Consider the following 13,549-nt stretch of genomic DNA (forward strand, 5'->3'; position numbering starts at 1 on the left):
TGGAACTGGAGAGTGTTATGCTAAGTGATATAAGTCACACAGAGAAAGACAGATACCATATGTTTTCACTCTTATGTGGATCCTGAGAAACTTAACAGAAGACCATGGGGGAGGGGAAGGGGGAAAAAAAAGTTACAGAGAGGGAAGGAGGCAAATTGTAAGAGACTCTTAAATATTGAGAACAAACTGAGGGTTGATGGGAGGTAGGGGAGAGGGGAAAGTGGGTGATGGGCATTGAGGAGGGCACCTTTTGGGATGAGCACTGGGTGTTGTATGGAAACCAATTTGACAATAAATTATATAAACAAACAAACAAACAAACAAACATTAAAAAAAAATTTTTTTTAATACTGAAGGTCTGGAGTGCCTGGCTGGCTTCAATAGCAGAGTACACGACTCTTGGTCTTGGGGTCATGAGTTCGAGCCCCATGTTAGGGGTAGGGTTAACTTAAAAAATAAATAAATGAATGAATAAATACGGAAGGTCAACAATGTGGAATAGAGAGGGGAAAAAAGCTAACGGTAGCTCTCTTAGCTCTGCTGATAAGGAGAATGAAGTTCCTGGATGGTAAACACAGATAAGTGATGGGTTCACATGCACTCCTGAATGCTGCACGGCCCCAGCTCAGCTCTCCCCTGCACACTTGCTTAAACACTGACCTCCTATACCCCCTACTTGAAATGTATAGCAGAATCATAAAAGTCACAAAACAAGGGAAAAATGGCAGGCGACGAGGGCTGAGTTTTCTGAGTTTTCTAAGTTCACAATTTGGTGAACACAAATGTAGACTGTTTCTCATTTGGTCAATACAGGAGCAATTAATGAACAAATCACAAGCCTTACTAAACATCAACATGCACTAACTCTGCATCTTGAAACCCTATTGTTTTCCAAAATAGACGTTTTAAGGAAATCAATCTTCTTGGGGTGCCTGGGTGGCTCAGTCACTTAAGTTTCCAACTTCAGCTCAGGTCACGATCTCACAGTCTGAGTTCAAGCCCCACGTCGGGCTCTGTGCTGAGAGCTCTGTGCTGACAGCTCCGAGCTTGGAGCCTGCTTCGGATTCTGTGACTCCTTCTCTCTCTGCCCCTCCCCCGCTCACAATCGGTGTCTCTCTCTCTCTCTCTCAAAAATAAACATTTAAAAATTTTCTTTTTAATTAATAAAAAAGGAAATCAATCTTTCCTTTTCATAATGATAAAACATTGACATATTAAGAGTCACGTGAGATTTGCTGTTTAATAGGGCAGCTGTGCCTGATATACATCCTCCCACCACCCCATGAAAGTAGCATACGTAAACAGAAAAGGTTAAAACTGCTCAGAACACCATTAAACCAAAGGTAAGAAAGACCAGATCCAGTCAGAATTTTCCCCATTATCAATGGAAATAAGCCAAGAAGCACATTCTTAGATTGTACATGCTCCAACCTCTGAACCAGAATAAGACCCAAAGAAGAAAGAAAGAAAAGATGGGAACATCCAATGTCTGGGCCTTACTCCGGAATACAGGAACTGCCACATCCCAACCGCCTGGCAGCCTCTTCCGACCTTCTGAGGAGACTGTTCCTGCTTCATCTCAGCACTGTCAGCCTTACCCCCACAGAAACCACACCCACCACACACAGTCACCCCCCATACAGCCTACTCTTCTCTCCATCAGAGGGTACTAGAAACAACACCCACATCTACCAACAGGTGCATGTACAAACAAAGGGGTTTGGGGAACTTTCTCATAAATGGAAATGTTCTTTATCTTGTATCTATCTAGACTGGTGGGTAGTTACAGAGGGAATACGTGTGTCAACAGGGGAGCCTGGGTGGCTCAGTCGGTTAAGTGTCTGACTTCAGTTCAGGTCATGATCTCACAGTTTGTGAGACCTAGCCCAGCATCCAGCTCTCTGCTTGGATCTTCTGTCCCCAACCCCCTCTCTGTCCCTCCTTGAGGGTTCTCTCTCTCAAAGTAAATAAATAAACTTAAAAAAAAAAAAGTCATCAACCTATTCAATTAAAATATGTGCAAATTAGGCTGGGTGGTGCAGCTGTACAGAGAGCAGAGCCTGGGGTCTGCTTCAGATTCTGTGCCTCCCTCTCTCTCTGCCCCTCCTCTGCTCCCTCCCTCCCTCTCTCTCTCTCTCTCTCTCTCTCTCTCTCTGTCTCTCAAAACTAAATAAACATTTAAAAAAAATTTGTTTAATATATGTACATTATACCCTAAAAAAGTTTATTATTGTTTAAAAAAAAAGCATACTTTCCTTATATAACAGTGCCATTTAAGCATATATAAAAAGACATTCAGGGCAAGCTATACAATATGTGGCTTATAAGTCAACAAAGCTGTTATTTTTTTTTTTAAGTTTATTTATTTATTTTGAGGGAGTGTGTAAGCACGGGAGGGACAGAGAGAGAGGGAGAGAGAATCCCAAGCAGGCTCCATGCTGTCAGCCCAGAGCCCAATGTGGGGCTCAGTCCTACGAACTGTGAGATCATGACCTGAGCCGAAACCAAGAATCAGACATCTAACCGACTGAGCCACCCAGGCACCCCACCTGTTATTTTTTTAAAGAAACAAATATATAAAGAAATCTAGGACTAAATGTTATCAAAGATATAAAGATCTACATGAAGAAAACCATAAAATTGTATAAGAGGATATAAAAGGCTCAGTATTATAAAATCACAAAATGTTCCATACAGGAAATATTTTTTTTAATAGATTGACAGAATAGCTGCAAAATGGTAGAAAGAATACCTGCATTTCTTCACTCAGACTCACCAAATGGTAACATTTTACCCCATTTACTTTACCATTCTTTCTTTCTCTCTCCTCCCTCTTTTGCTTTTTATCTGAACTACTTGAGAGTAAGTTGCAGACAATGCCACTTTACTACTAAAATCATAAGTGCCCATTTCCTAAAAATGGGACTTTTTCTCATGGTACTACTATCAAAACCAGGAAGACACAATGTAACAGTGCTATTGCCTAATTTACAGACCTTATTCATATTTTGCTAATTGTCTGTCTAGTTAATGTCTTTTATGGTGAAAGAAACAACTTTCTTTCTGGCCCTGGATCCAATCTGGCATTGTACACAGTGCGTTCAGTTGTCATATCCCCCTATCCCCTCTGATCTGGAACAGTCCCCTAGTCTTTCTTAGCCATCCATGACCTTGACATTTTTGAAATGCACAGGCCATTTATTTTTCAGGCTGTTCCTCAATTTGAGTTTGTCTGATGTTTCTTCATGGTTAGATCCAGGATATGTATTTTTAGCAGGCATACCACAAAAGAGATGCTGTACCCTTCCTATACAGGAATTTGAGATATTTTTCTCAACGCGGTTCATTGATTGCACAAATACGCAAGTACATACTATGCCAGGCACTGGGATGGAGCAAGGACGAAGGCAGGCTTATCCCACACATTCGTGAAACAGACACAGCCTTGAAAGCCTTTCTGTATTTGTTTTCATTTCTAGGAAGGTGCTTATTATTTGAAATCCAAATTCAAGACACACAAAAGGTATATAGCAGACAATCTCCCTACCTGGAATCCCTTAACCACTCTACAGAAGTAACCTATATTGCCAATCTCTGTCTATCCTTCCACAGATATTTTATGCATGTACAAACAAAAATGGAGGGGTGCCTGCCTGGTGGCTCAGTCAGTAAAGCATGCAATTCTTGACCCCTGGGTTGTGAGTTCAAGCCCCACATTGGACACAGGGCTTGCATACAAGCATACATACATACATACATACATACATACATACATACATACATATACTCTCTGCCTCTCCCACCACAAATGACAGCGTACTATTGATTCTATGCAAAGTAACATCTCTTCTAAATAATGTTTATTCCACATAATGCCCTACGTTTTATATTGTCCCACATCTATATGTCATTTCCTCATTCTTTAGCACAGCTGCATCATTTCATTATATAAATATATTCTAATTCATTTAATCAATCTCTTTTTTTTTTTAATTTTTTTTTCAACGTTTATTTATTTTTGGGACAGAGAGAGACAGAGCATGAACGGGGGAGGGGCAGAGAGAGAGGGAGACACAGAATCGGAAACAGGCTCCAGGCTCTGAGCCATCAGCCCCAGAGCCCGACGCGGGGCTCGAACTCACGGACCGCGAGATTGTGACCTGGCTGAAGTCGGACGCTTAACCGACTGCGCCACCCAGGCGCCCCTAATCAATCTCTTTTTGATCAACACTTAGGTTATTTCTTTTTTATTATTTTATTTTTTTTACATATATTTATTTTTGAGAAACAGAGTGAGACAAAGCATGAGCGGGGAAGGGGCAGAGAGAGAAGGAGACACAGAATCTGAAGCAGGCTCCAGGCTCTGAGCTGTCAGCACAGAGCCTGATGCGGGGCTTGAACCCACAAACTGTGAGATCATGACCTGAGCCAAAGTCGGACGCTCAACGACTAAGCCACCCAGGCGCCCCAACACTTACGTTGTTTCTAATCTTTTCCTATTACAAGCAATACTGTGATAATAACTTGGACACTGTTTTACATTTGTTCAGATCTTGAATTCCTTTGAAGCCTCTGAGGGAAGATGCTGAATCATTTAGAGAGGCTGTCTGACTCGTAAGTTGTTACTAGTTTTCAAATTCCAACCGTGGCACACGGTGAGTGAGGGCACAGGGGACACACAGGGAAAAGTCCTCTGACCTGTGCAGAGGCAGTAGTCAGTACAAGAACACAGTGGTTAAGAGCTTGGGCTCTGGACCTGGATTTGGGTAGCAGTTCTGAAACATAACTGACCTCACACAGAACACAGAAGTTCTCTAAATTCCCCTTCCATCTCTGTAAAATGGGAATCATAAGGTTATTGAGAGAATGACATGATATAATAAACGTGAAGTGCTTATTAACACAATGCCCGCTACATAACACTCACATACTAGCTTTAAAAAAAAAAAAAGGTATTCAATCATGTTTCTATCAAATTGTCTGGCTCTCCAATCTCAACTATTAAGTTCTTACAGGCCAAGGAATGTGTGTGCTCACGAGAGGAACTCCAGATCTGCCATGTGCCAGGTACCCAATGATCTGTATGGAGTGTTCAAAGCAATTCCAGTGTGCTAGGGAAAACAGGACACCTGGTCCCAAATGGGTGCTCAAGAAGGGGCTCAGAGAAGAGGGCACCTAAAGGAAGAAAAGGAGCAGAAAAGCAAAACAGGAAGGGACAGGACATTTGCCCCAGACTGAAACATCTTGTTTCTAATCTTACCCAAATAAGGGAGTAGACATTACATGGCATAAAACACCAGTAAGCTACACAAGGCAAGGATAAAGGGCAGAAAAAAAGGAAATAACTACTTAGCAGATGTGGAGCAAAACAACGCAATAGTTAATCTACACGTAGGAAAGCTTGCCAGTAAAATTTAGCAACGAGGATGTGAAATACTGCTCAGAGTCGCATTTCCCAATAATTTTAGAATACCATTAGCAAATAAAGGAACCCAGGAGGGTGAGAACTCTTTAATTTGGAAAGTGTCCGGAATCCAAAGCAGTCCCTAGAATGCCCACTTGGTAGTTCTTGTTCTTTAAAATATAGTTATAAATCTATTCAGCTTCTGTAGCTACAAAACTACTTAAAACACCAGTGTGACATTCCATAATTACTTACTGTTTAATAAATTGCTCAAGAAAACTAAATTCTAAAGGGTGCTTACTGGCTCAGTCAGTAGAGCATGTACTCTTGATCTCAGAGTGGTGGGTTCAAGCCCCACGTTGGGTGTAGAGATTACTTAAAAATAAAATCTTTAGGGGTGCCTGGGTGGCTCAGTCGATTAAGCATCCGATTTCGGCTCAGGTCATGATCTCAAGGTTTGTGAGTTTGAGCTCCACGTCGGGCTCTGTGCTGACAGCTTGGAGCCTGGAGCCTGCTTCGGATTCTGTGTCTCCCTCTCTCTCTCTGCCCCTTCCCCGCTCATGCTCTCTCTCTCTCAAAAATAAATATTTAAAAAAAAATTTTAATCAAATCTTTAAGAAAAAACCACCTAAATTCTAGACATGACTCCACTACTAAGTAACTTTATATCCCCTAGTATCAGTGTCCCCATTGCAAAATGAGAGTGTAAAGTGGTTTCTAAAGTCTAGTCCTGCCTTAAGCTTAGAGGGTAGGGGCTCAGTCAGTTAAGCATCTGACTCTTGGTTTCTGCTCAGGTCATGATCTCACGATTTGTGCGTTCAAGCCCCTCATTGGGCTCTATGCTGGCGGCTCGGGCCCTGCCTGGGATTTTCTATCCCTTTCTCTCTGCCCCTTCCACCCTCACACCATCTGTCTCTCTCTCTCAAACAAATAAATAAAAACTTAAAAGAAAACAGCTTAGAGGGGAAGCGGCAGAATGCAGAAGAAAATCCACAGAATCCCAATTGAACATCCTGGCTCCCAGACTGGCTCAACTGTTCACAGGTATATAACCTTGGCCAAATCACTTACTGTCTGCCCTCAATATCATCATATGTAAAATGAACACAGTAATCACCTCCTAGAGTTATTATAAGGGTTACATGATATATGAAAAACTTCTAGGCACAAGATCTAGCACATAGTAGTGTCCAAATATGTCAACTTTTATATCTTACAGATGAGCTATAAGACTTTCAGAATTTTCAAAACATTTCATGTATTTTTTTAAACCCAGCAATTGATCCAATAACATATGCCCTATATACAAATTTCCTGGATAGTAAGTCTTCTCAGATTTGTTTTCCTTTTTTATTTTTAAAAGCTTATTTTTTAATATTTTATTTATTTGTTATTTATTATTTTTTGAGAGAGAGAGCCCATGCAAGTGTGGGAGAGGGGCAGAGGAAGAGAGAGAGAGAGACAGAGAGAGAGAGAGAGAGAGACAGAGAGGAGAGAGAATCTTAAGCAGGCTCCACTCTCAATGCAGAGCCCAATGCGGGGCTCGATCCCACAACCCGGGGATCAAGACCTGAGCCAAAACCAAGAGTCCAATGCTCAACCAGCTGAGCCACCCAGATGTCCCTCCATTTTTATTTATTTTAACTATACAATCCATAGAGTCCTGTTGATCTTTTTTTTTTTTTAATATTTTATTTTTTTAAGTAGGCTCCTCACCCAACATGGGACTCAAACTCACGTTCAAGGTCAAGAGTCACACACTCCACTGACTGAGCCAGCTAGGTACCCCCCCCTTGTTGATCTTGATTTATCTGAGATGGGGAGGAGTCCAGGAACTACTTTAGTGCTGTCCAGCAGCCTGGTGCTGACAGCCTCCTAGCTAGCGATGGACATCCTTCCATTCCTCACCATTGTGCTTCTTCTAAGGCCTGAAAGAACTGGTAAACTACACACTACACTTTGTCTAGAAAATTGTCACCCATCTTCCCTGCTTTTACCCATTGTCCAAAATGTACAGATTTCATTTCCAGGAAAATAGGACATGATTGCATCTCTATCCTCTCTCTAAAGACTTTATTCAACAACTATTTATTAAGTACTTAGTATATGCCAGGTACAATTCTGGGTCCTTAAGACCTGGATGGCTCAGTTGTTAGGCGTCCAACTCTTGGTTTCCGCTCAGGTCACAATCTTGCGGTTCATGGGTTCAGCCCCACATCAGGCTCTGCTCTGATAGCACAGATCTTGCTTGGGATTCTCTGTCTCCCTCTCTCTCTGCCCCTCTCCCACTCATGCATGCTCTCTCTCTCTCTGTCTCTCTCTCTCTCTCTCATAAATAAATAAACATAGGAAAAAAAAAGAAACATCAGTGTATCAAAAACAAAAACAAGGACACCTGCGTGGCTCAGTCAGTTAAGCATCAGACTTCGGCTCAGGTCATGATCTTGTGGCTCGTGAGTTCGAGCCCCGCATCAGGCTCTGTGCTGACAGCTCAGAGCCTGGAGCCTGCTTCGGTTTCTGTGTCTCCCTCTCTCTCTGCCCATCCCCTGCTTGTGCTCTGTCTCTATCTCTCAAAAATAAAAATAAACATTTAAATAAATAAATAAATAAATAAATAAATAAATAAATAAATCATCCTTGCCTCCTTGAAGCTTCTAGTCTAGTTATATTTTCTTGAATAATGTTGTATAGTTGAAAGTATGAACTTTATAATCAAACAAACCTGGATTCTACTCTCCCAAATCTACCAGGTGCTTAGTAGCTCTGACGTTAGTAAGTCACACACTGATCCCCAGTTTTCTCATCTGAAAATCCAAATGATCTGCCCAGCATGGTTGTTGTTGGAATTAACAATCTATATTTTGTCAAGCCTATAATGCATTTTTCCCCACATTTTAACACTTCTGAATCCATTTTACAACTGTTGTGTCCTGTGGTCACTATCTTCCAGGTGGCAGTCAGGATGTGGATGCCACTGCCTGCTTGTGTGTGACCTTGCTCACAGCCATTCATTAGCTCTGTCCTCGCTTCACTGAGTCATGATGTTGTCAGCACTGGACACCCTGAGTCTAACTGCCATTTTAAATGTCTTCAAAAAGATTACACTATAATTTGGCATTAAAACTGAAAGGCATGGGAACAGCAGCTAAGCATAAATCTGATTAGGGAAGCAAATATTCATCACTGGGAAAATAAACTTAACAACCAAGGGCCAATATAGGACCTGGGGAGACAGTGATGGCAATGAATATGCACTGTTATTACTGAGATACAGACAACACTAGCCTGCCACAGATCGAGTGAAAAAACACTGGGATTAAAACTCCCAGACTGGGTACTAGCTGCTTGGAGGAGATTCCTGGAGACAGTATGCCTTCTTTTAAGAAATACTGCATCACCAACACTCTTGATGACACAGAGATACATCAATGACTCTGAGTTAGAAAAGATTCTGAAGAGTCAGACTCTGGAAGTGATAAAATTGGGGGAATACCTTAATCAATTTATTTCACTTACATTTTCCCTTTTATGTGTGCATAAGAGCAACGTGATAAAAATCCATGTTTAAATAAATCTACAAGAGCTCTTTCAGTAAGTATATAATAAAAATTCTAAGCGGCAAAAGCACTTGTATCAGAGTTTAATTGGCAAGGCCTTTTCTTTTGTAACAATACATAAAGCAATTACGTATCTTACCATAGACATCTTAGATTCAACAAAACATGGTAACACTTGGGATAACATAGCATAATGATGAACATTCAAGAAATGGTAGCAATATTTTTTCATGCTTTGTGAACATCAAACACATAAAAAGGTGAGCAAAAACCCTGCTCCTGTAGAATTCACAGTCTGGTGGAGGAGACAGGCGGCCCAATTCCCAGCTCATCCCAGTAATACTTGCATGAAAAGACTGACCACGCTGAAGAGTAAGGGGAAGGAAGAAGGAAAGATACATGCCTGCTGTTCCAGCCAGTTCACTAATAAGGTTGGGTCTAAACAGGTCAATGGAGTGTGCTACTGTGCCCAGCCTCCCCAAATGCCTGCCCTCCTCCTACTTCCTAGAGTTCCCATCCTGCCATTCACCCCTGAGCCATACCCCCTCATCATCCACCAGCCTAGTTCCCACCACCACTGGGCCTAGAGCACTAAATGAAGCCACTACTCTAGAACTGCCCAGGACTTAAAGTTGAGAGACTCTCACTTCATCACCTGAATATAGAGGTGTTAGACAAGGCACAGGTCTGCCTTCAAAGGTAGATGTGTACCTAAGATAAGGGTTGAACTATAAACACAATTTCACTTTAAAATGTTGTTATACAGTGGCGCCTGGGTGGCTCAGTTGGTTGAGCGTCTAACTCTTAATCTCAGCTCGGGTCACAATCTCAGGGTTCGTGGGGTGGAGCCCCGCATCGGGCTGTGTGCTGATGGCATGGAGTCTACTTGGCATTCTCTCCCTCCCCCTCATTTTCTGCCCCTCCCCCACTTGCACATACACTTTCTGCCTTTCAAAATAAATAAACAAAGAAATACATTTAAAAAAATTTTAATGTTGTTATACATAGTTATTGGGGCACCTGGGTGGTTCAGTGAGTTGAGTGTCCCACTCTTCATTTTGGCTCAGGTCACTATCTCATGGTTCACAGGATCAAGCCCTGCATCAGGCTCTGTGCTGACAGCTCGGATCCTGCTTGGGATTCTCTCTCTCTCTCTCTGCCCTTCCCCCCACCTCCACCACACATGTGCTCTCTCTTTCTCTCTCTGTCTCTCCCTCTCTCTCTCTCTCTCTCAAAAATAAACATTTTTGAAACTAGAAAAAAATTAAAAATAAAAATAAAATGCTGTTACACAGAGAGATATAATTCCATAGGATTATTGGTACATTATTAAAACTCAGAAACATTAAGAATTCAACAGCGGTTTCTGTATTGGCCTGGCACCTTATATGCCATCATTATTCATACGGAAAGAGCTGTCCCACATTCCAGACAGTGCACTTACAAATTAACTTTCCTGGCTCATTACAAACTGACTAATTATCATAAACTGCTGGCTCCTTCCCTGAAATCCAACACTAGACACACCATAGGAAGAAGCTAGAGGGAGACTGACAGATTTGCAAAATGAACATAAAAAGTGTGAGAAATAAAATGGAGGAAGCGGAGTCTCAATCCGGAGAAGGAGCTGTGGATGGGCTCATGAGGGGAACAGAAGGGGACCAGTCACCACAGAAGGGGAGGAGGAGGCAGAGTGTTTGTGTAGATCTCGCCCTAATATTTCCCTGAGCTCCCACTGCCCACGTTGTACCTATCATCACTGCCACGCAGGAACACAGGAGCCAGCCCGGTGCTGCCAGAGGTGAGGAATCCTCAAGGTAGCACAAGAAGGCTGGGTGGCAAACAGAGAGACCACAGGCCAGGCAGGAGACTGGCTAGCTGCCTCCCCTGGGGTGAGGACAGAAGTGTGCACAGACAAGAGGTTCTTCTGGGGCAAGCAGAATGTGGCTGGGCCCAGAGGCTTGCTGACCTGATACACAAACAACTGCTTATGGTCATTGTTTGATCTTTCACCTTTCTTTGAACGAGTATGAACAGCTACACGGTGACTTCAGCTGACCCTTGTATAAAAAGATCATCCCTCAAGAATGTTCACATAGAGGGGCGCCTGGGTGGCTCAGTCAGCTGAGCGTCCAACTTTGGCTCAGGTCATGATCTCCAGTTCGTGAGTTCGAGCCCCACATTGGGCTTGCTGCTGTCAGTGTGGATCCTGCTTTGGATCCTCTGTCCCCCTCCGTCTCTGCCCTTTCCCCACTCCCTCTCTCTCTCAAAAATTAACATTAAAAAAAAAATAGAATACTCACATAGAAATTAGTCTCCACTTAAAGGAGAGCTGCTTGAGCTTGCTTTAAATTAGTTTCCATAAACACTACAGCAACTGGAATAGGAACTCAGATTTGCTGTATTTCTAGCAGGGCAAGCTTTGGAGTCAGATAGCCTGGCTTAGAATCTTGGATCTGCCACTTAGAGCTTTTGACAATTTGTTTACTCTCTCTGAGCTTCAGATTCTTCAGCCTTAAGGACAAAGAATAAAGTATATTAGGTATTTAATGATAGATAACAATTGTAACTAATGTATGTAATATAAAAACACCTTTGCGTCAAGAAACAAAAAGGAAACCCTTCTAAAGCCCTATTTAAGATTAGATTCTACTTGATAAATGAAAAAAGTGAGTTCACTCTATGTATAGAGAAAAAACATGTTCAGTAAGGCACTAAGTTATAAAAAGGGAGCAAGAAGATTATAGGAATCCAATTCTATGACATAGAATAACAGAATTTCAGAACAAGAAGAGAAATTCCAGGCCCTTGGCTCTCAAATATGTTTAAAAGACAGAGCTCGGGAAATCAATGTTCTTGGCTGAGTACCATTAGATATTAATACATTTGTTACAGAATAACAATAGCTAACATTTGTAACATACTTTTATGTGCTAGGCATGTTCTAAGCACCTTAATATGCATTGATTCATTTAATCCTCACAATAATCATGAAGTAGGTATGTTATTATCTCCACCTTACGGGTGAAGGACTGAGAAAGAGGTTAAATGCTTTGTCCAGGCAACTGAGCTAGTAAGAGCTAGTGACAGTAAGTAGGAGAGCTCAATATGAGCTTGAGCGATCCTGCTGCCAAGCTCATGTGTTTGGCCACTATTCTACACTGTTTCTCATCCTATAAACTAAGAACACTTCACCTGTGTTATGATTCCAGCACAAATAACTCCATTACATAAACTACATAAAAATCACATCTGACCTCACTTTATAATTTTTTCAAAAATGATCAAATAGGAGCATCTAGGAGGCTCAGTCAGTTGAGTGTCCAACTCTTGATTTTGGTTCAGGTCATAATCCCAGGGTCATGGGATGGAGCCCCATGTCCGGCTCTGCACTGGGCATGGAGCCTGCTTAAGATGCTCCCTCTCCCCCTCCCTCTCCCCCTCCCCCTCCTCAAAGAAAGAAAGAAAGAAAGAAAGAAAGAAAGACCTATCAATTAAGCAGGACTAGGGTTCCAAGTTTTCCCCGATTTTTTTTTTCTTTTTGCCACTTTTTTGTGACCTCCTAGTGCTGGCTAAGACAACTGACAGAAACAGCAACAAAGGGTTAATGAGATTGCATGTGGTAAAAACTCAAAACTAAGAAAACTGTACCCTTTATTTTTATTTAAAAGAAAGAACACCTTGGTACAGCTGTAGAGCACTAGTGTTGGGCCAGAAGGGGCGGGGTGGCGGGGAGTAGTTTGAGAACCACCCATCTGGAGCAACTTCTATTTTGTAGATGACAAACTGAAAAACCAGAGATTAGGTGCATCACTTCAAGTCACACAGCAAATAAAGAGCGCAAAAAGCAGAGCCTGTGACTTGTAGGGCTCTCACCCCTCCACCCCTCCACCCCACTGCCCCCACTGGACTGAATGTGGAAAAGATTTAGAAGATGCTTTAGGCAGAGATTTCTTACACTGCCTAAAACTGTTTATCTTAGCTTTCCTTTTTTTTTTTTTTAAGCTTATTGTCCTTGACTCCCCAGTTAGAGAAACCTTCCTAGTAAAGATGAGTAGAAGACAAAAAGCAACTTAGACATGGATTATACTCCAAACGGTGATAATTTAAATTGATGGACAATGCTTTGTATATTTCCTTTAAAGTTATGTTACGTACTATATTTTGATTCCCTGGATAATAAAAAAGTTCACTTACTAATAATTTAATTGAAATAACATAAATTTAGCTGAAATAAAAATTTAAGGAACCATCTGTTATGTTATGATGTCAGATGTCAGTGATTAAACAAAGCTAGAAAACAAAACTAAATGTATTAAGGAAAATCAGTTACCTCTTTAGAGAATAAGTTTGTCAAAATACTTTTCACCTTTATAATTAAGATTAAATGATTTTTTAAAATCATGGTACTTGAAAAAAATACAGGTTCAAATAGTGTAAGATAAAAGTTGTAAAGACTCCTGTAAAGATACAAGATGATGAAAACGGACTCTGACTGCCTCTGTTCTGACCTTAAACTTTCCAGTTGGGTTCTTTTTTGTAGCGGATGGAAGGCTCTGAGAGCATAACCTTCCCTGATGGGAACCGA

At 41.5% G+C, this 13,549-nt stretch overlaps 1 protein-coding gene across 4 annotated transcripts in view; it reads right to left on the reverse strand.

The window, feature by feature from the left end:
• PRDM10 (PR/SET domain 10) overlaps nucleotides 1–13,549 on the reverse strand; it is a 104,449-nt gene that overhangs the window by 67,686 nt on the left and 23,214 nt on the right. The gene's annotated exons all lie outside the window — the stretch shown is intronic.

The sequence above is a fragment of the Leopardus geoffroyi genome, chromosome D1 (assembly GCF_018350155.1).
Source record: "Leopardus geoffroyi isolate Oge1 chromosome D1, O.geoffroyi_Oge1_pat1.0, whole genome shotgun sequence".
Lineage (NCBI taxonomy): Eukaryota > Metazoa > Chordata > Mammalia > Carnivora > Felidae > Leopardus > Leopardus geoffroyi.